At 43.4% G+C, this 19,453-nt stretch overlaps 1 protein-coding gene across 1 annotated transcript in view; it reads right to left on the reverse strand.

The window, feature by feature from the left end:
• Fam222b (family with sequence similarity 222 member B) overlaps positions 1–14,973 on the reverse strand; it is a 60,770-nt gene extending 45,797 nt beyond the window's left edge. The window contains exon 1 of the mRNA XM_052193965.1: positions 14,844–14,973. The gene's annotated coding sequence lies outside the window, so the exon portion shown is untranslated. The remainder of the gene's footprint in view (positions 1–14,843) is intronic.
• Positions 14,974–19,453: the final 4,480 nt, after the last annotated feature.

The raw sequence follows: 19,453 nt of genomic DNA on the forward strand, positions 1-19,453 counted from the left end.
ACTGGGCTGGAAAGATGGCTCAGTGGTTAAGAGCACTGACTGCTCTTCCAACAATTCCTGAGTCCAATTCCCAGCAACCATCTGTCATGGCAATCCAATGCCCTCTTCTGGTGTGTCTGAAGAGAGTGAGAGTGTACCCACATACATGAAAGAAAGAAATCTTAAAAAAAAAAAAAAGATGGACAGAACTGATCCCACAAAATTGTCCTCTAACTTCCACACATACACTTGAGATAATAATGAAGTTTAAAGTTTTTTCCTAAATTAAAAAAAATCCCTATAATAGGAACCTGTAAAGTGATATTGTAATAAATCTCTAAGGAAATGTGTCTTTAATAAGATGCTGCTTCATTATGGTGTCATAATTGATACATTCTAGAAATTAGGGTAGCAATATCATGTCACAAATTCTGAGAATTTTTCCCCAAATAGTATTTTAAAAAAACATATCACCTTTCTCAAAAGGAACTTAAGCCTCTAACAGACATCATGTTGCTAATTTTCACAACATCCCAATAAAGATCTATTATTTAACATTTATATCACACTTGAACTTGCAAAAATGTTTTACAATTATTTTCATTAATAGTCAGTCATACCTCACAACCATGAACTGTGAGCTAAACTGGTCTCGTTATCCTTATTTGACAGCCAGGAAAACTAAGGCCAAGGTCAAACCTCCTTACTTTCCCAAGGCCAGGAACCTAACCCTTAAAGTCAGATTCCCTCACTCATTGCTTGTATTTTATCAGCACCAATGACAGCAAGTTTTTAGAAAGCAGAATGTCATTTAAAACACTAGCATGAAATATTGAGAAATTATAGTATTTCAATAAAAATATAATCTTTTTGGATACAAATAGGTAAGGGTTTAGTAACAATGACAGGAAGTTTTTTAAAAAAAAGTCCGGCATGGTTGCTCATGCTAGTAATCCCAGCACACTTAAGCTGAGGCCGGATTGTTGAAAATTGATCCTGCCTGAGCTACAGAGTACGACCCTGTCTCAAACAGGGAGGAAATCTATATTAGGTGTCACATAACTGTAATCCTTGCATTAAGGTGAAGGCAGGAGAATTGCAAGTTCTGGCTACTTGATGTACATAGCCAGAGTTATTTAAAAGAAAACTGTTTTGATAGCTCTAGCCTATAATCCTGACACTGAGGAAATACAGGCAGCAGGCAGGAGAATCAGTAGTTAAGGGCCTCCCACAACCACACAGTTTAAAGCCAACTTGGGCTATACAAGACCCTATCTAAAAGAAGAAAAAATGGGGCTGGGGTGAGGACCAAGCAGGTGGCTCAGTAGATAAAGCAATCATGGGGCAAGTGTGAGGGCCAGACTCCAGATTCCCAGACCACCACCACCACCACCCCTCCCCGGCCCACCCCCCATAAACTCTGGGCAAATATAAAGGAAACCTATAATGCCAGCATTCAGACGCCAGGCAGCTCTAGGTTCAGCAAGAGACTTTTCCTCAAATTAAGGTGGAAAGTGATTTATGCCTTTAATCCCAGCTCTCAGGAGGCAAAGGCAGACAGATCTCTGTAAATCTGAAGCCAGCCTGGTCTAGATAGTAGTTCCTGGCAGCCAGAGCCACACTGTGAGACACTGCTGGGGGGTAGGGGATGGAGGATGGAAAACAAAGAACACATCCAGCATTAACTTCAGGCCTAAATACGCACAAACACCAACGCACATACACCCATGCACATGGGTGCCCACATACAAGAACACACACACACACACACACACACACTCAGGCAAACACTAAACACATATAAAGAGGGAGGGAGGGGACAGCAGATCTACCTCCCTGATAGAATGCCTGCCTAGCATGGCACAGGTTCTGAGTTTAATCCCCAGCACTGATAACGATAAATCAAAAGAGAAAAGAACTGACTTCTAAACAAAAATGTCATTGTTTTCTATGAAAAAATGAGAGAAAAAGGAATCAAATGCGTGTTTCATTTTCCCCTAAATCCTCTGCACTCAGACTTCCATTTTCATTCCCCAGTCAACAGCTTTAGACAAAAAAATAGTAATCTCAGGGTTATCAATCCTTTAAGAACTCTCATTCGTACCTGACCCTCAACAGCATCCAACACAGCAGACTACGCCTTCCTGAAAGGTATTTCTGCTCCCCCCAGTCACAGTTCAGGTTGGCCTAAATTCATGGCCTTCCTGCCTCAGCCACTAAGTGTACCCAGATGTGTATATACAGCTCTGAAGTGCTTCTTTACCTGACTTGTTTTTTAACTCCTGGATTTCTTTCTCTCTCGATAGCTGTTCCTTTCAGAAGCTTCTCTGCTCTAGCCTCAAGCCACCCTTAGGTGCCCTCCTGATTTAATTCTGTAACTTCAAGAACTTCCAAGTCTGAAATTCCAGCTCCTCCTTGTCCCTGGAAAGGCCAGGTTTTTCCATTCAACTATCTATTTCAAGCATCTTAAATCTGGCATGGCTAAGACTGAGTCTTTACAAATGTGTTTTGTTATTCTTACCCTTGTTGATGAAGAGCAACATAGTTTATTCACCTAATTCCATGTAATAATTTAGAAGTTGCTCACTATTCCTCCTTTGCCCACACCCTCAGCTATAAGACCCAATCAGGCCTTCAACCTCATTCCCAAAGACACACAGACTCTGTCCACATCTACAGCTTTTCTACCATCACTCTTTTTTTTTTTTTTTTTTTTTTTAAGAGTATTTATTTATTATATGTAAGTACACTGTAACTGTCTTCAGACACTCCAGAAGAGGGCGTCTGATCTCGTTATGGATGGCTGTGAGCCACCATGTGGTTGCTGGGATTTGAACTCAGGACCTTTGGAAGAGCAGTCAGTACTCTTAACCGCTGAGCCATCTCTCCAGCCCGTCTACCATCACTCTTGTTCCAGGATATTTGATCATACTAGAACCCAGTGATTGTGCTAATTACTGAAAAAAATTATTTCTAGTTGTGGTGTGGCACAGCCTTAGTAATCACATCTTTAATCCCAAACAATGAAGGTTAAGTTAGTTTGTAGAAGGAAGCACCCATGTTTGAAAGTGATTATCTAATTGAGTGGCAGACAAAATGACGAATCAGAGTAAGATTTGACAGAATAGGTTATGCTCAACTCTCAGGAGAGAAAGGGAAGCTACTTAAGAGGGAGCAGTGCAGAAAGAGAAGAAGGCAGTTTTACCAGGATGGTCTTACAGAGAAACTGGTTGCAGAAGGAGCAAGTTAGATAGATATAGATGAAAAGAGAAAGAACCAGAGAATGATTGCCAGAGTTAGTTTGAGGCCAAGCAGAGTAATTCAAGAAAAGCTGAGAGAAGTCGAATTCAGTCAGTCAGTTTGGAGAGGAGTTTGAGCCAGAACAGCTGAGTTGAACCAGCCAACTCAGAAAGGTGAGCTTATTCAGCAGTAAGTCTGAGGCTGAAAACATTCTAGCCTAAGACTGTACAGAGGTTAGAAGCTTGTACAGTGGGCCTAGGTTGGCCCACTGAGGCAGTAAGTCTCCAAGATGACAATTACATCAGGCAAATAAGTTACTGTTACAACTCCATCCAACTTACCATCAACTCAACTCTCATCGGAATTAGTATAGGAGGTGTGTAAGTTCTAGCCACCAGTCTTGAGCTCCTCTACAATTCATTTCCATATCAACTATATTCTAATCACAAGTCAATTCACATCATTCTCCTACCTCCAAAGAAACATATGCCCTAGGTGTCTTAGTTACTTTTCCACTGCTGTGATAAGACACCACTGCCAAGGTGATTTATAGAAGGAAAGGTTTATTGGGGCTTATGGTTTCGAAGTGTGAATCTGTTGACCATCATGGAGGGGAGCATGGCAGTAGGCAAGCTACGTGCTGGAGCAGTAGAACTTACATCTGATCCACAAGTACAAGCCTGAGGCAGAGGGGGTGGAGGTGGGGACGCTGAACTGGGGTGGGTTTGAAACCTCAAAGGCCACCCTAAGTGATGATTCCTGTACATTGACATGTAACTGCACTGTTATTAATTCTAATAGGTTTTTTTTCATTTTTCTTTCTTTCTTTCTTTCTTTCCTTTTCTTTCTTTTTTTTTTTTTTTTTTGGTTTTTCAAGACAGGATTTCTCTGTATAGCCCTGGCTGTCCTGGAATTCACTCTGTAGACCAGGCTGGCCTCAAACTCAAAAATCCACCTGCTTCTGCTTCCCAAGTGCTAGGATTAAAGGCATGTGCCACCACCGCCCAGCTAGTTTTTCATCTTGTTCTCACTAATTTTCTGGGAAAATAACTGTATTACTTCAAAATACTCTAAAAGAATCTCTTTCTGTTTGAGAGTCTGCCCCCACTCCCACCCCCTTGCCCTCTTTTCTTTTTGAGATAGGATCAAATACAGCCCAGGCTACCCTCAAACTAGTAAACTACTGAGGCTGGCCTTGAATTCATTGTGTGTTCACCTCTTCAGGGTGAAGATTACAGATGGGCACCACTATGCCTGGCTAAATGTCTGAGCATTTGTGGCAGTGATGGCTTTCTAAGCCTTCCCATAGAATACCAAAGTGCTACTCTTGCAAGGATCCAGGTTCAGTTCCCAACACCCTCACAATTGTCTGTAACTCCAGTTCCAAGGGATATGATGCCTTTGGCCTCCTCAGCCACCTACATAAAGGTGGTAAATGTGTACACCCTCAGGTGCACACATAAAATAAAAAATTAATCTTGGGCCAGATTTGGTGCAGGCCTTTAGTTCCAGTACTTGGAGGCAGAAACAGGGAAAGTCTTCCCCGTTCAGGCTTCCAGGAACTGTACCAAAGACTCTGTCTCAAAAGGAAACAGAGTGGACATCAGCTTAAAGAAGTAGATTGATAATGAAACTAAAGAATGACAAGCTTCATCTGGGGGCTGGAGAGATGACTCAGCAATTAGGAGCACTGACCGCTCTTCCAGTGAACCCAGGTTCAATTCCAGCACCCATGTGGTGGCTCACAACCATCTGTAACTATAGTCCTAAGGGTTTAAGACCCTCTTCTGGCCTCACATGTTGTTCTGGCACAAACACACACAAAGGCAAAACATATGTGTAGAAAAACACTATTTTAAAAAGAAAACATCGCTGGGCGGTGGTGGCGCACGCCTGTAATCCCAGCACTCTGGGAGGCAGAGGCATGCGGATCTCTGAGTTCAAGGCCAGCCTGGTCTACAGAGTGAGTTCCAGGACAGCCAGGGCTACACAGAGAAACCCTGTCTTGGGGGCGGGGGGGAGAAAGAAAGAAAAAAAAAGGAAACATCATCTGTGTTTGATAGTAAGGTCACTGAGCAAAGCAACTGATGTGCAGTAGCAGGAACAAAATAAAACTAGGCAACTGAGATAAAAATATGCTGTGGAAAAAGTTAAGAGACAGGATCCAGGAAACACTAACAGACAGAAAATTCTAATTACCTCACAGGAGAAAACAGCACATAGAAGCAGCTAGATACCAATTGGGGGTGGGGGGAGGCTGAGTTGTTAAGCACGTTTGAACCTGATCGAGCTACCAAAAAAAAAAAACAACAACAACAACAACAAAAAAAACAAAACAAAAAAACAAAAACCCACAGCCAATTTCTTCATGTCTTCCCAAAACAAAGCTAAACACACACACACACACACACACACACACACACACACACACGGAAGATAAAATACACATCTAGGAACACTTAACAATGTTTTAGCTAGGCCTGGTAGCACAGGCCTGTAATATGAATACAGGGTGCTGATGCAGGAGGATCACAGGTAAGGGCTTAGACTGCAGCTCTGCTGTTGAGAACTTCTCTCTCTAGCTTTCAAGAAGCCCTTGGCTCCACCCACAGCACCACAGCAATCAGATGTGCCCGGCAAGCCTGTAACCCTAGTCCTTAGGACAGAGAAGAACCAAGAAGTTCCAGATCATCCCCAGCTACAGAATGAATTTGAAGCCAGGCTACGCCACCTGAGACACTGGCTCAAGAACAAAAGAAAAAACAGTGTCTTTAAACATCTACTCTTCAGTCTTCGAGGCAACACCTGGGAGGATAAACACCTTGAACAAGATTCATATATTAATCAGCAATTAACTTGATAAATGTCACTGCTGGAACGTTTTCATGCAATCAGCAGAAAACATGTTTTTAAGTGACACGGTGTCCTAGGACAGACAGGAAGAGGAGACTGGAATAAAGGAAGCTAATTGAATCATGTTTGGCACAAGCCTGTGATCTCAGCACTTTGAAGGTGACAGGAAGATTAGGAGTTCAAAGTCATCCTTAGCAATTAGATCAAGACCAGTCTGGGTAACAGGAGAACTGATTCAAAAAAAAAAAAATTAAAAAAAAAAACAATGAATAAGTCAATCTAACAAGCAGAAAAGAACTGCCAACATTTTTGTTTGTTTCTATGGGTTCTTTTTGTTTTTTTTTTCTTTCTCTAGCTTTTCAGGACAGGGTGTCACTGTGTTGCACTGGCTGTCCTGGAACTCACTATGAAGACCAGGCTGGTCTTGAACCCAGAGATCCTCTGCCTCCCAAGTGCTGGGACTAAAGGGGTAAAGCGCCAACACTGATTTCACTGACACCTGACACAGGGAGTTACTATGTATGGTCTTAAACTCATGATCCCTCTCTGGCTTTCGAGTGCTGGGATTACCAGCAGCTATCTATCCCATTTGACTCTAGTAAAGTATACTTTAAACCAGGCAATGGTGGCATGCACACCTTTAGACCCAGCAACTGGGAGGCAAAGGCAGGCAGATCTCTGAATTCAAGGCCAGCCTGGTCTACAGAGTAAGTTCGAGGACAGCCAGGGCTACAAAGAGAAACCCTGTCTCAAAAACAGGAAAGAAAAAAGTCATTTTTTAAAAAGATTTATTTTATGTGTTTTAGTAGACTATCGCTGTCTTCAGACACCAGAAGAGGGCATCGGATCCCATTACAGATGGTTGTGAGCCACTGTGTGGTTGCTGGGAACTGAACTCAGAACCTCTGAAAGAACAGTCAGTGCCTGCCCTTAACCACTGAGCCATCTCTCCAGCCCCCAATCCTTCTTCTTTACTACACGTAGTAAAAATATACTTGTCTTCACGTACTTTATAAACAGTAGTGCCTCTGCTGCCGGGGGTTTCCCCAGCCCCTTACTCTGGACATTCCACACGCTTTCTTGCTGCCCTCAATACAGGTAACAGGTTAACAAGTTTCCACGCTACTTCACGGTCCTCAGTCTTGTCTCCTTTTTGTTTTGAGAGAAGATTTCATGATGTGTCCAAGACTAGCCTGGAACTTGTCATCTTCCAACCTTACCTCCTAAGTGCTGAGACTGTAAGCACATGCCTTGTCTGTCTTTCCTTTTTGTTCTGGGGTTTGAACCCATGGCTTCCTGCTAATTCTAGACAAGTATTCTAGACCTCTATGGTCAATTTTTTTCTTTTTTAGAAGCAGGGTCTCGATATGAAGCTCAAATGGCGGGAAACTTGCAATCTTTCCATAAAAGACTAAGTGATAAACTTTAGACCCCGTGTCCCCACATCTGGCTCCTTGTCCACCACAGTTCTGAGATGGTGGATATTAAACTCAGAGCCTCATGCTTGCTAAGCAAGCGCCTTGCTTCTGCATCATACTCCAGACCCTTATCAGCACTCTTGGTTTGTTTTTTGTTTTTTTAGACAAGGTTTCATTATGTTACCCTGGTTGGCCTGGAATTCACTATGTAAACCAGACTCTCCTCAAATTTAGAAATCCTTCTGATTCTACCTTCAGAGTACTGGAATCAAAGGCATGCCCCACCAGACCTGAACAAAATGGTGTGTGTGTGTGTGTGTGTGTGTGTGTGTGTGTGTGTTAAAGGGCTGGAGAGATTATTCAACAGTTAAGAGCACTAGCTGTTCTTCCAGAAGATCCTGGTTTGGTTCCTAACATGGTAATTAATCATCTTGAGCTCCTGTTTCAGGAGATCCAACGCCGTCTTCTGGTCTCCATGGGCACTGCATAAATATGGTGTACTAGTGTCAACAAAACATTCACACACGTAAAAATAAGTAATAGGGGCTAGAGAGATGGCTCAGGGGTTAAGAGCACTGTCTGCTCTTCCAGAGGTCCTGAGTTCAATTCCCAGCAACCACAAGGTGACTCACAACTATCTGTAATGGGATCCAATGCCCTCTTCTGGTGTGTCTAAAAAGAGTTACAGTATACTCACATAAACTAAATAAATAAATCTTAAAAAAAAAATAAGTTTTTAGGAAAAATATAAAAATAAATACAAATGTCCACATGCACAGGAAACACATAAAATGTTAAAGGGGGAGGGTAGTAATTTTCCTTTTACTGTGCGCTCTTTTCACCTTGCATCACAGCTGACTGGAGCACAAACAAACCTTTCAGGCAGTGAAGAGCCAGAAATAGATATTAAACACTTCTCTAAGAAAACATTCACCTCTCGCTGAAAGTACAGTGACTTCACACTTGTCACCCCTCTGGTCAGCTGGAAAGCCCCTGCCCTGCCCTCCCTGGCCACTCTGCTCACGCTTACTCTCACTTCAAAATTGATTACACTAGACTCATCTTCCAAATGTTGCTACCTGAGTTTAAGAGTTTAAAATCATTAGGCACACATCTCTCCTGAAAGCCTTCCACACTTCCTGGCCTGCTTTGCTGCATTATTCAATGTTGCACATCAATACTGCCTCTTGCTTTCCTCCCTCAAATCTTTCCTTTTCTTTAGTCGGCACAGATTTCCCCCCACCTCAGATCAAGCAGCTGAGTTCCCCAACGTTAGGAACAATGCCATGCTCAAGCCTCGAACCCCTTCGTAATCATGCTTTCTTGCCTGCCAGGTAAGTATGTCATTTTCAGAATTTGCTCTAATTGGAATGCTGGCTTACCTTGTCCTGCTGTGAGGGCTTGTCTTGCAGGTTCAATGCAAAATGTCGACTGGCAGTGCTTGTGCTCAGCCCTTTCATTTATTCTCCTAACAAATCATCTACTCCACTTCAAAAATCCTTCAGCAATGTTTCCCCTCACATTTCAATGCTGAAAACAGGAGATATCTTACGACTGACGGCATGCTGGTCTGAGAAGCAGTACCCTTTCTCGATGGTGGGCAACTGTGACCTGGTCTGTGGGTGCTGTTCTGTAGCGCAGCACAGAACTTGGAATTATTAACATGTGAAAAGCCTGGGCGGTGGTGATGCACACCTGTGATCCCAGCACTCTGGGAGGCAGAGGCAGGCAGATTTCTGAGTTCCAGGCCAGCCTGGTCTACAGAGTGAGTTCCAGGACAGCCAGAGCTATACAGAGAAACCCTGTCTCGAAAAAAAAAAAAAACCAAATCCAAAAAAACAAAAACAAAAACAAAAAAAGCCAACACAAAAAACAAAAACAAAAAAACAAACAAAAAAAAGCTGTTCGTCACCACTGCCCAGCCCTTTGGTGCTCTTAACAACAAGCCACCTTTCAGGGCAGATCTTTGAGTTTGAGGCCAGTCCGAGCTACAGAGCAAGTTCCAGGACAGGCAGGGCCACAGAGAAATCCTATCTTGTAAAACAAATAAGAACAAACAAAAACAAAACAACAACAACAACCTACAGAGGTCTGAACCTGTTTGTTAATAATGATTCATAACTGGCTATCATTTTCATTTACCAAATATTAACAAGCAATTACTCTGCCAACTGTACAAACACTAGAAGCAAACTCTGACATTTGGGACACTATTCTGGTCCATTTTTAATTCTCCCTCCCCCCCTCATTCTAGCTCTATAATCCAGACTGACCTGAACCTCTCTATCTAGTCCAGGCTGTCTTCAAACTCATAGTTATCCTCCTGCCTCAACCTCTAGAGTGCTGAGATTGTAGATGTAAATTACTCTAACCCCACCTCATTCCCACTCCCCTTCTTTTTTAAGATAGAACTTCCAACTCCCCAAGTAGCTGTGGATAACCTTGAACTTCTGACTCTCCTGTCTCCATCTGCCATGAGCTGAGATCTCAGGCACATACATCCCAGCCCAGAGCTCTCAGTGTTGGCGATGGAATCCAGGCTTCATGCACGCAAGCATTCTGCCAACTCAGGTATATTACCATCCTAGCTTATTATCTTACTTTCATTGTTGTTGTTGTTGCTATTTTTCTTTTATTGCTGTCTTCCTCCAGGACTGAAGCTCCAACCTGGGGCTTCCTGATGCAAAGTATACACTCTACCACCAATCTAAACCTCCAACCCCTGGTTTTTCTTTTTAACCTCTTCCCACCTTGTTCCCATTTAAAGTCACCTGCAGTATTTCAGTAAACAAAACCAAAAAGAAATCATTTATGCCCCACTTCCATTATTAGCTACTTTCTGCAAACTATCACAAGAGATTTTCTTTTTGTTTATTATTGCATTTTGTGATGGGGAGGGAGGCCTCCAGCTGGAGGTTAGTGTGAAGGACAACTTTCAGGAGATGGTTCTTTCCTTCTACCATGCAGATTCCAAAGATCAAACTTAGGGGGTTGGGCTTGGTGGCCAGAGCCTTACCTGATAAGCCATCTCACCGTTGTGAAATGGCTTGCAAGATCAAAAGATCAAAAGGACTCTCAGGAAACAAAGACTGTTTTGAAGCAATTATCTTCCTGATTATAAACACCATAATCTTGCTTTTAAGTTTCCCCTGAGGCACATGATACTTGTTTATTAAAAGAAAAAAAATAACCCACTATCAGAATACAAAATAAATTGTTAAGCCATATCCCTTGCGATGTCACGAGCTGGCTCATGAAAGTCAGACTGCTCACATAAAGGGTAATCTGGGCACTGGCACCCTGTACTACTCCCCAGCAAAGGAAATCCTCACCAGGCAACCATCACTTACTACTTTCAAGTAGTAAAAGAATTGAAGGAGAAAAGCATAGGAAGTTTTCTTAAGAACTCAAACTTACTTTAGCATAAAATGCTCAGCATTTATGGACTTGTTTGAACTGATGGAAATCCCCATGGGGGCAATGCATTATCTACATTAAAAATAGATGTCAAATTATTAAAAATAAGATGGCTAGGCAAGTTTGGACATTTTCTACCTCTATTTCATTTACCATGTATAAAGCTGGGTTCTGGAAAGACCTATAATACAAGGAATGCCTTCACTACAGTGCTGGAGCTCGAGCCCTGGGACCCATGTGTAAGGAAGTGCCCACCCTGAACTCCAGCCCCATCCACGCCTCCTTCACCACCCCCTCTTTACTTTTCTCTGTCCTTTTTTATTTATGTATATGGTGCTCTATTACCTCCATGCCAGAAGAGATCATCAGAAATTATTATAGATGGATGTAAGGCACCATATGATCGCTGGGATTTGAACTCAGGACCCGTGGAAGAGCATTTAAGTACTGGAGATCAAAACTAACATGGGCAGGTGTGTGTGTGTGTGTGTGTGTGTGTGGTGTGTGTGTAACATACCCATGAGTCTTGCCAACATGGTTAGGTGTGTGTGTGTGTGTGTGTGTGGTGTGTGTAACATACCCATGAGTCTTGCCAACATGGGCAGGTGTGTGTGTGTGTGTGTGTGTGTGTGTGTGTGTGTGTGTGTGACATACCCATGAGTCTTGCCAACATGGGCAGGTGTGTGTGTGTGTGTGTGTGTGTGTGTGTGTGTGTGTGTGTGGTGTGTGTGTAACATACCCATGAGTCTTGCCAACATGGACAGGTGTGTGTGTGTGTGTGTGTGTGTGTGTGTGGTGTGTGTGACATACCCATGAGTCTTGCATACCAAGACTTGCATACCATGGCTTAAGATATCCATGCTGGCCTGCTAGCCTTGAACACACTCTATAACTCAGGCAAGTCTTGAACTAGAGCTCCTCTCCTTTGTCACCTTCTCATTCCCTAGCAGCTAGCTGAGATTACAGGCCTAGGCCATCAGGTCTAGCTCCAAGTACCCACCCGTACTCTCTTGTGTTTTTGAAACAGAGTTCCACTGTGTAGTACTGGCTGGTTTGGGACTGACTATTTAGACGAGCCTGGCCTCATACTCAGGGATTTGCCTGCCTCTGCTTCTGCCCCACCATCCCTAGTCCTCAAATCCTCCTTTTTAAAAATCCTTCTCAAACAGAACAATCAAGAGAATTTATTGAGAGAGTCAAAGTTACTAGATAGAAAAAAAAGTTAAACTATAAGTCACTGTATAGTTCCAGGAAACATAAAAATAACTTGTTAGCAGACAGGTAAGTTAAAGACAGCAAGGGTTCACTTCTCCCATGCCTCTAAAACAATTCATTCCTCTTATCCACAGATCTCCAGGGATCTGGTACAGCCACTCCCCACCTTCATTCAGCTAAAAGAAATCACTCCCCAATTTTCAAAAGGCCTCCTCAGCGTTTCAAGCTCTGGTTCCTCAGAGCCAGCATAGCTGCAGGATCTGCCTTTCTGTCCACTTGAAAGGCATCTGCACTTATCTTTGGAAAGCTACGCCTAGAAAAGCACTTTCTCTCTAGGGCACCGGAGTTTTAACTCCATCCTTTTAGCTCTGTTGATGCTTTATCTACCCTCAACAACAAAGCCTCGGATTGCTCCTCCAGCCTCTCACAGAGCCAGCATCTCCCAGACCCTCACACAACTAGCTACTTGTCTTTTTCACTTCACAGAAGAGATTTCTGACAGGAGACCATAAACAAGGAAGGAAAGAGTTGAGAAGCTGCTATACACCACTCTGAGCTCCAAAACAGAGGCCGCCCTGGGGCAACCATACTCTTTCTTGCAAAGGAAGCTTTTACAATTTAAAAAAAAAAAAAATGTATCAGAGGCTGGATGGCAATTCTTCTATTATTGTCAATCCCCTTTGCTTTCTTTGCAGGATTCTAAATAAACTTGTTCTTTTTCCTACAAAATAAAAAAGGTGGATCGGCTAGAGCTGGAGTTATGGGTGACGCGAACCATCATGTAAGTGCTAAGAATGGAACCTAGGCCCTCTTTAAAAGCAGCAAATGCTCCAAACCACTAAGTCATCTCTCTAGCCTCCAAATAAACAAATTTTTAAAAATAAAAATAATAGGGCAGTGGTGGCACATGCCTTTAATCCCAGCACTTGGGAGGCAGAGGCAGGCATGAGGCCAGCCTGGTCCACAGAGTGAGTTCTAGGACAGCCAGGGCTATACAGAGAAAAAAAACTAAATAAATAAATAAATAAATAAATAAATAAAATAAGAGGGCTGGAGAGATGGCTCAAAGGTTAAGAGCACTGACTACTCTTCCAAAGGTCCTGAGTTCAAATCCCAGCACCCACATGGTGGCTCACAACCATCCATAACGAGATCTGACTCCCTCTTCTGGAGTATCGGAGGACAGCTATGGAGTACTTACATATAAGAAATAATCTTAAAATAAATAAATAAGTAAAAATAAAAGCCAGGGTGGGGAGGAGGTATGGGATGGGGGAACAGTCAGAGGATGGACCAGGATGGGGATAAAATCTGGAGTATAAAAAAATGTATTAATAATAATATAATAATAGAAGCCTATTCTGGGTTTGATGATGGAAAACTATAATCCCAGCTTCTTAAGAGGCTGTGACTGGGGAACTGAAAATTCAAGGGCAGCCTAGGCAGCCTAGTGAGACCGTCTCAATTTAAGAAAAAAATACAAAAGGGGCTGGTGGTAGGGCACTTGCCTAGCATACTCAAACCAGAGGCTCGGGTTCCAGCATCAAGTAGAGGCTGGGGAGATGGATGGCTCAGTAATAAATCGCTTAGCACAGGAGCATTAACAGATGAACCCTCCAGAACCTCAACCAGGCTACTGGGGAAACAGAGGCAAGACTGTTCACTAAAACTCAACTTGTGCTTGAATTCAGGACCAGCACAAGCAAGTTAGTGAATCCCTGTCTTAAAATAAAAAGTAAAAGGAAGGCTGAGAGCATAGCTCAGTGTTTTAGGCTGCATTTGTCTCCTCTTGGGTCAGAAGCTACATAGCATTTGTAAAAAGGCAGAGGAGTATGATACTTTTCCTATTCAAATTGACAGTGAATTTGTCACACCAAAGAAGAAAATGCTATTTCTACAGATGATCTGATATACTTATGCAGGAAGCACATATTTTTGTCTACTGAGGTTTTATAAATAAGCTTTGTTTTGATGGAGAAATCAGTCACTCCATTAATAACCACAGGGTCTAAATCCGATAGTATTGTTGGCGCATACTAGCAATCAATCGTACAGTACTTACAACCTATAGGTTTCATAAGCTCTCTCAACCACATATATAACACTTACAAAAGCCCAGCATTTGATGTTGGCTCTTCCAGAGAATCAGAAAGGTTAAGTGAGTCCTATTCAAGGTTATCGACCAGGTTTATCTGTGATGGACTTGGTTCCAAACCTGACTCCATGTCCTTAGCTCTTTAACCTAGATTCCTCCTGAATTTAAACAGAGCTTCCGACTTCCAAGCTTTACCCAGGGCACACCATAACTCCAATGACCGGCCCTACTGTCTGGTTCAAAGTGGACTTCTTCAGATCCAGCTCGGCTTTTATTTTCCACCACCCTTCCCCCAGCAACCATTCTCTGAAAGAAGCGGAAAGGGAGAGGCGACCCAAAGCTCCTGGGGGAAGGGATGATGACAAACCAGGCAGCGCGAGGCACTGGTCCTGCTGTGGGCGCCTTCACTCCACGAAAATGCAACCCTTTCCCTCCGCCAAACTGTCCAGCTCTGAGACTCACGACCTAATCATCCATGCTCCAAATGCTCCCACCATCACCTCAAACTATCCCTCCCCCACGACCTCCGTCCCCGACAAGTAGAGGCCACCCCGCTAGTCAGGGTGTCCTTCCACCAAGCCACATCTGCATTCCTTGGTGTCCACTACCCTTAAACCACCACTCACTGTCGGTGACTGGGCTTGGCCCTCATGGCTGCTCCGTTGTCGCCGGTCGCCGCCACTGCTGCTCCACGCCCCAGCCTCTGAATCACAGTCGCCGTCCGGACTGGCCGGGAGCCGCTTCAGCGCCTGCGCAGCCGGGATTGCCCGGGGCCCTCTCGGGCAGCCCGCGCATGCGCACCTCGCTCCGGGAATGTCTTTATCATTGCCTGATGTCCGGTTTCTCTGGGTCTCTAGAGGGTATGGCCGCTCGCTGGCCTTGAACACTTAAGGTCTTAGGGGAATGTGGCTGCTTAGCCTTCCTTTTAGGCCTCTAGAATATCTTGCCTAAAATACTAAAGTCTTGAATTGAGATTTATCCCACCAGAATTCTGGATCCTGCCTGCACTTAAAGACCCAATGTTTTAGGCATCTAGGAAACTGCAAACTCGTTCCCCACTGTACATCTCCGACTATGGAGTCAGATCGTTTTGCAAACCGATAAAGACGACCTTTATTCCTGTGTGGTAGTAGCACAAGCTTGTTAACCCAACAGTACTTGAAATATTAACACAGATGATTATGAGCAGCTGGACATAGATCCTAGGAACCAAACTTCAGTCTTCTGCATCAGCATCAAGTGCTCATAGTCGCTGAACATCTATCTCTCCAGCCCCTATACAACTGTATTTAATGGAACTCTGAAGTATTTAGTAAACTGACAACCGGACAGAATGGGGCACTCCATGAATCTTTGCAGAGGCATGAGGATTTCTTTGAGTTTGAGGCTAGCCTGATCTACAGATGAAGTTCTAGGATAGCCAGACTACATTGAAAAAAGAAATTGGTGTTTTCTGCCTTCTTTTCAGAGAAGTATCTAGGAACCCAAAGGATTTTCAAGAGATGCTTACAACAGTATTATTATTGTGGTGGTGATGGTGATAATGACTTTGGCAATATAAGGGAGGATCTCCTCGTAACCCAGACTGGTCTTGAATACCATATGTAGTCCATGGTGGCCTTGAATTTGTGGATTTGTGATCCTCCTGTCTCAGCCTCCTGAATAACAACAATATTACAGGCCTGAGCTACATGCCTGTCACATGCTTCTGTCTTTTAAAAATGTAAGTCTGTTGCTACAAATTGGTTTGAACTAATTAGTATCTAATACAGTATACACAGGTACAAATTTAATGAGTGAGCTGCCTCCTAACTGGACTGGAATAGAGGGACTCAAATTTACATAAGTGTGGGAGACTTACTGTTTACAGGAGTATGGTCAACTTACCAGTGGCTACAGCACTGGACAAAATATATATCTTTCATTTTCTTTCTTTTTCTTTTCTTTCTTTTTTTTCTTTTGTCTTTATTTTTTTTAAGATTTACTTATTTATGGGGGCTGGAGAGATGGCTTAGAGGCTAAGAGCACCGACTGCTCTTCCAAAGCAGTAAAAAGATCTATGCCCTCTTCTGGTGTCTGAAGACAGCTACAGTGTACTTACATATAATAAATAAATAAATCTTAAAAAAAAAGATTTACTTATTTATTATATGTAAGTACACTCTGGCTGTCTTCAGACACACCAGAAGAAGGCATCGCATCAGATCTCATTACGAATGGTTGTGAGCCATCATGTGGTTGCTGGGATTTGAACTCAGGACCTCTGGAAGAGCAGTCAGTGCTCTTAACTGCTGAGCCATCTCTCCAGCTCCTCTTTTGTCTTTAATGTGTCTTCCAGGAGCTGCAGTACTGGCTCACTGTTTTAGAGCACTTGTTACTATTCCTAGCACCTACATAGTGGTTCACAACCATCCAAAACTCCAGTTCCAGATGTCCACTTCTGACTTCCTGAAGCAAAGCACCAGGTACACATAGAGGCACAAACACACACAGGCATACATATAAAATGAAATAAATCTGAAAATATCTTCCACATAACTATAAGCATTCCGCAACTATTTTCTGCAGGTTTTAAAAATATTTGTTTTATATGTGTTATGTTTCAAACCCATGACAAGTAGCTAAAGTGCCTATTTAACATATCAAAACATATTCTCCCTTTAATCATTCAGTCCCTACCTGTTACTGAGCCTTCCTGGCTGGCATACCCCGCCCCCCACCCTCAAGCCCAGGAGAACCCTCTCTCTCTTTCTTTCCTTTTTCTTTTTTTTCTTCTTTTCTTTTTGATTCAATATATATGGATGGTTTGCCTATATGTATATATGTATGTGCAGCATGTGAATGTCTGATATCCTTGAAGGCCAGAAGACTGTGTCTGATCCCCTTGAACTAGAGTGATAGACAGTTGTGAGCCACCACGTGGGTACTGGAAATCAAAACCATATCCCTCTGCAAGAGCAGAGTTGGGGCTTATATGGCTGTAATGAAACACCATGATCAAAAGGAAATAGGAAAGGAAAAGGTTTATTTTGCTTACATTTGCACTTCACAGTCCATCATCAAAGGAAGTCAGAGCAGGAACTCAATCAGGAACCTGGAGGCAGGAGCTAATGCAGAGGCCACGGAGGGTGCGGCTTACTTGCTGCTGCTGCTCCTCCCTCTTTTCCTCCCTCTCCCCCCTCCTCCTCCTCCTCCTTTTCTTCTCTTCTTCTTTTTCCTCCTCTTCCTCACTTTTGTTGTTGTTGTTGTTGTTGAACAAAGGGTCTCTCCATGTAGCCTTGGCTGTCCTGGAACCAGCCTGCTTCCTTATAGCATCCAGGACCACCAGGCCCTCCAACATTGCAACTAATTAGCAAAAGGTCCCTGCAGAGTCCTTATGGCTCCCTCCACCACCACCCATCGCTTTGTGTTGTTACTAGTTTGCTTTGGTTTGGTTTGGTTTTGGTTTTTCGAGACAGGGTTTCTCTGTGTAGCCCTGGCAGTCCTGGAACACACTTTGTAGACCAGGCTGGCCTCAAACTCAGAGACCTATCTGCTTCTGCCTCCCAAGTGTCGGGACTAAAGGCCTGTGCTGCCTGCCACCTCCGGGCTCACAGTCCCACTTTATGGAAGCTCACTTGCTTTTGTTTTTTGTTTTGTTTTTCTTTTTTGCTTGTTTGGTTGGGTTGGGTTTTTTTTTTTCACTTTGTTTTGTTGTTTTGTTTTTGAGACAGGATCTCTCTACATAGTCCTGGCTGTCCTGAAATTCACTATATAGACCAGACTGGCCTCAAACTCACAGAGTTCCACCTGCCTCTGCAGTTTTTCAATTGAGGTTCCCTCTTCTCAGATGGCTTAAGCCTACCCAGCACAGCAGTCACTCTTTTCAACGACAGAGCCATCTCTTTTGCTTCCCTTCTTGTTGCTGTTTTTTTTCTTTTACTTTTTTCAAGACAGGGTTTCTCTGTGTAGCCCTGGCTGTCCTAGAACTCACTCTGTAGACCAGGCTGGCCTAAAACTCAGAAATCAGCCTGCCTCTGCCTCCCAAGTCCTGGGACTAAAGGCGTGCACCACCACTGCCCGGCCTTGTTGCTGTTTTTAAGAGAAGATCTCATATAGCCCCAATCTGACATTGAACTTCTTTCTGGTTCTCCTGCCTCAGCCTCCTAATTCCTGGAACTACAGATATACAGCAGTTCTCCCAGCACAAGATCATATTTAGATAGATATGTTGAACTGGCTGGGTTTGTGTGTCAACTTGGCACAGGCTGGAATTATCACTGAGCAAGGAGCTTCAGTTGGGGAAGTGCCTCCATGAGATCCAGCTGTGGGGCATTTTCTCAATTAGTGATCAAGGAGGGAAAGGCCCCTTGTGGGTGGTACCATCCCTGGGCTGGAAGTCTTGGGTTCCATAAGAGAGCAAGCCAGTAAGAAACATCCCTCCATGGCCTCAGCATCAGCTCCTGCTTCCTGACCTCCTTGAGTTCCAGGCCTGACTTCCTTTAGTGATGAACTGCATCATGGAAGTGTAAGCTGAATAAATCCTTTCCTCCCCGGCTTGCTTCTTGGTCATGATGTTTGTGCAGGAACAGAAACCCTGACTAAGACAAATGTAGAGTGCCGGGTGGTGGTGGCATACACCTTTAATTGTTTGTCTCAGAAAAACAAACAAACAAACAAACAAACAAAAAGACATATATGGAGTAAAATATAAGAGCTGACAATATCAGTAACCAGGGCCTGTGAGCTAGCCCTTAGCTTGAAAGATGTGTCACTCACTATTTATTCATGTTTGTATTCTCTGCACTTTGGAAGCTGCCAGAAGGGCTGCCTCAAATTGAGATAGAAATCATCCTGAGGAAAATAGCAAGAACCATGCCACCCAGAGCCTGTTAAGAAAGAAAGAAAGAAAGAAAGAAAGAAAGAAAGAAAGAAAGAAAGAAAGAAAGAAAGAAAGAAAGAAAGAAAGAAAGGAAGGAAGGAAGGAAGGAAGGAAGGAAGGAAGAAGCTTCTCACCTCTTGGTGATACACCATCAATATCTCCATCATCACCATCAAAACCATCAACATCAGCCAGGCGGTGGTGGCGCACGCCTGTAATCCCAGCACTCTGGGAGGCAGAGGCAGGCGGATTTCTGAGTTCGAGGCCAGCCTGGTCTACAAAATAAGCTCCAGGACAGCCAGGGCTATACAGAGAAACCCTGTCTCATAAAAACCAAATCCAAAAAAAAAAAAAAAAAAAAATTCAACATCACCA

This window comes from Apodemus sylvaticus, chromosome 10, assembly GCF_947179515.1.
Source record: "Apodemus sylvaticus chromosome 10, mApoSyl1.1, whole genome shotgun sequence".
NCBI classification, from domain to species: Eukaryota; Metazoa; Chordata; class Mammalia; order Rodentia; family Muridae; genus Apodemus; species Apodemus sylvaticus.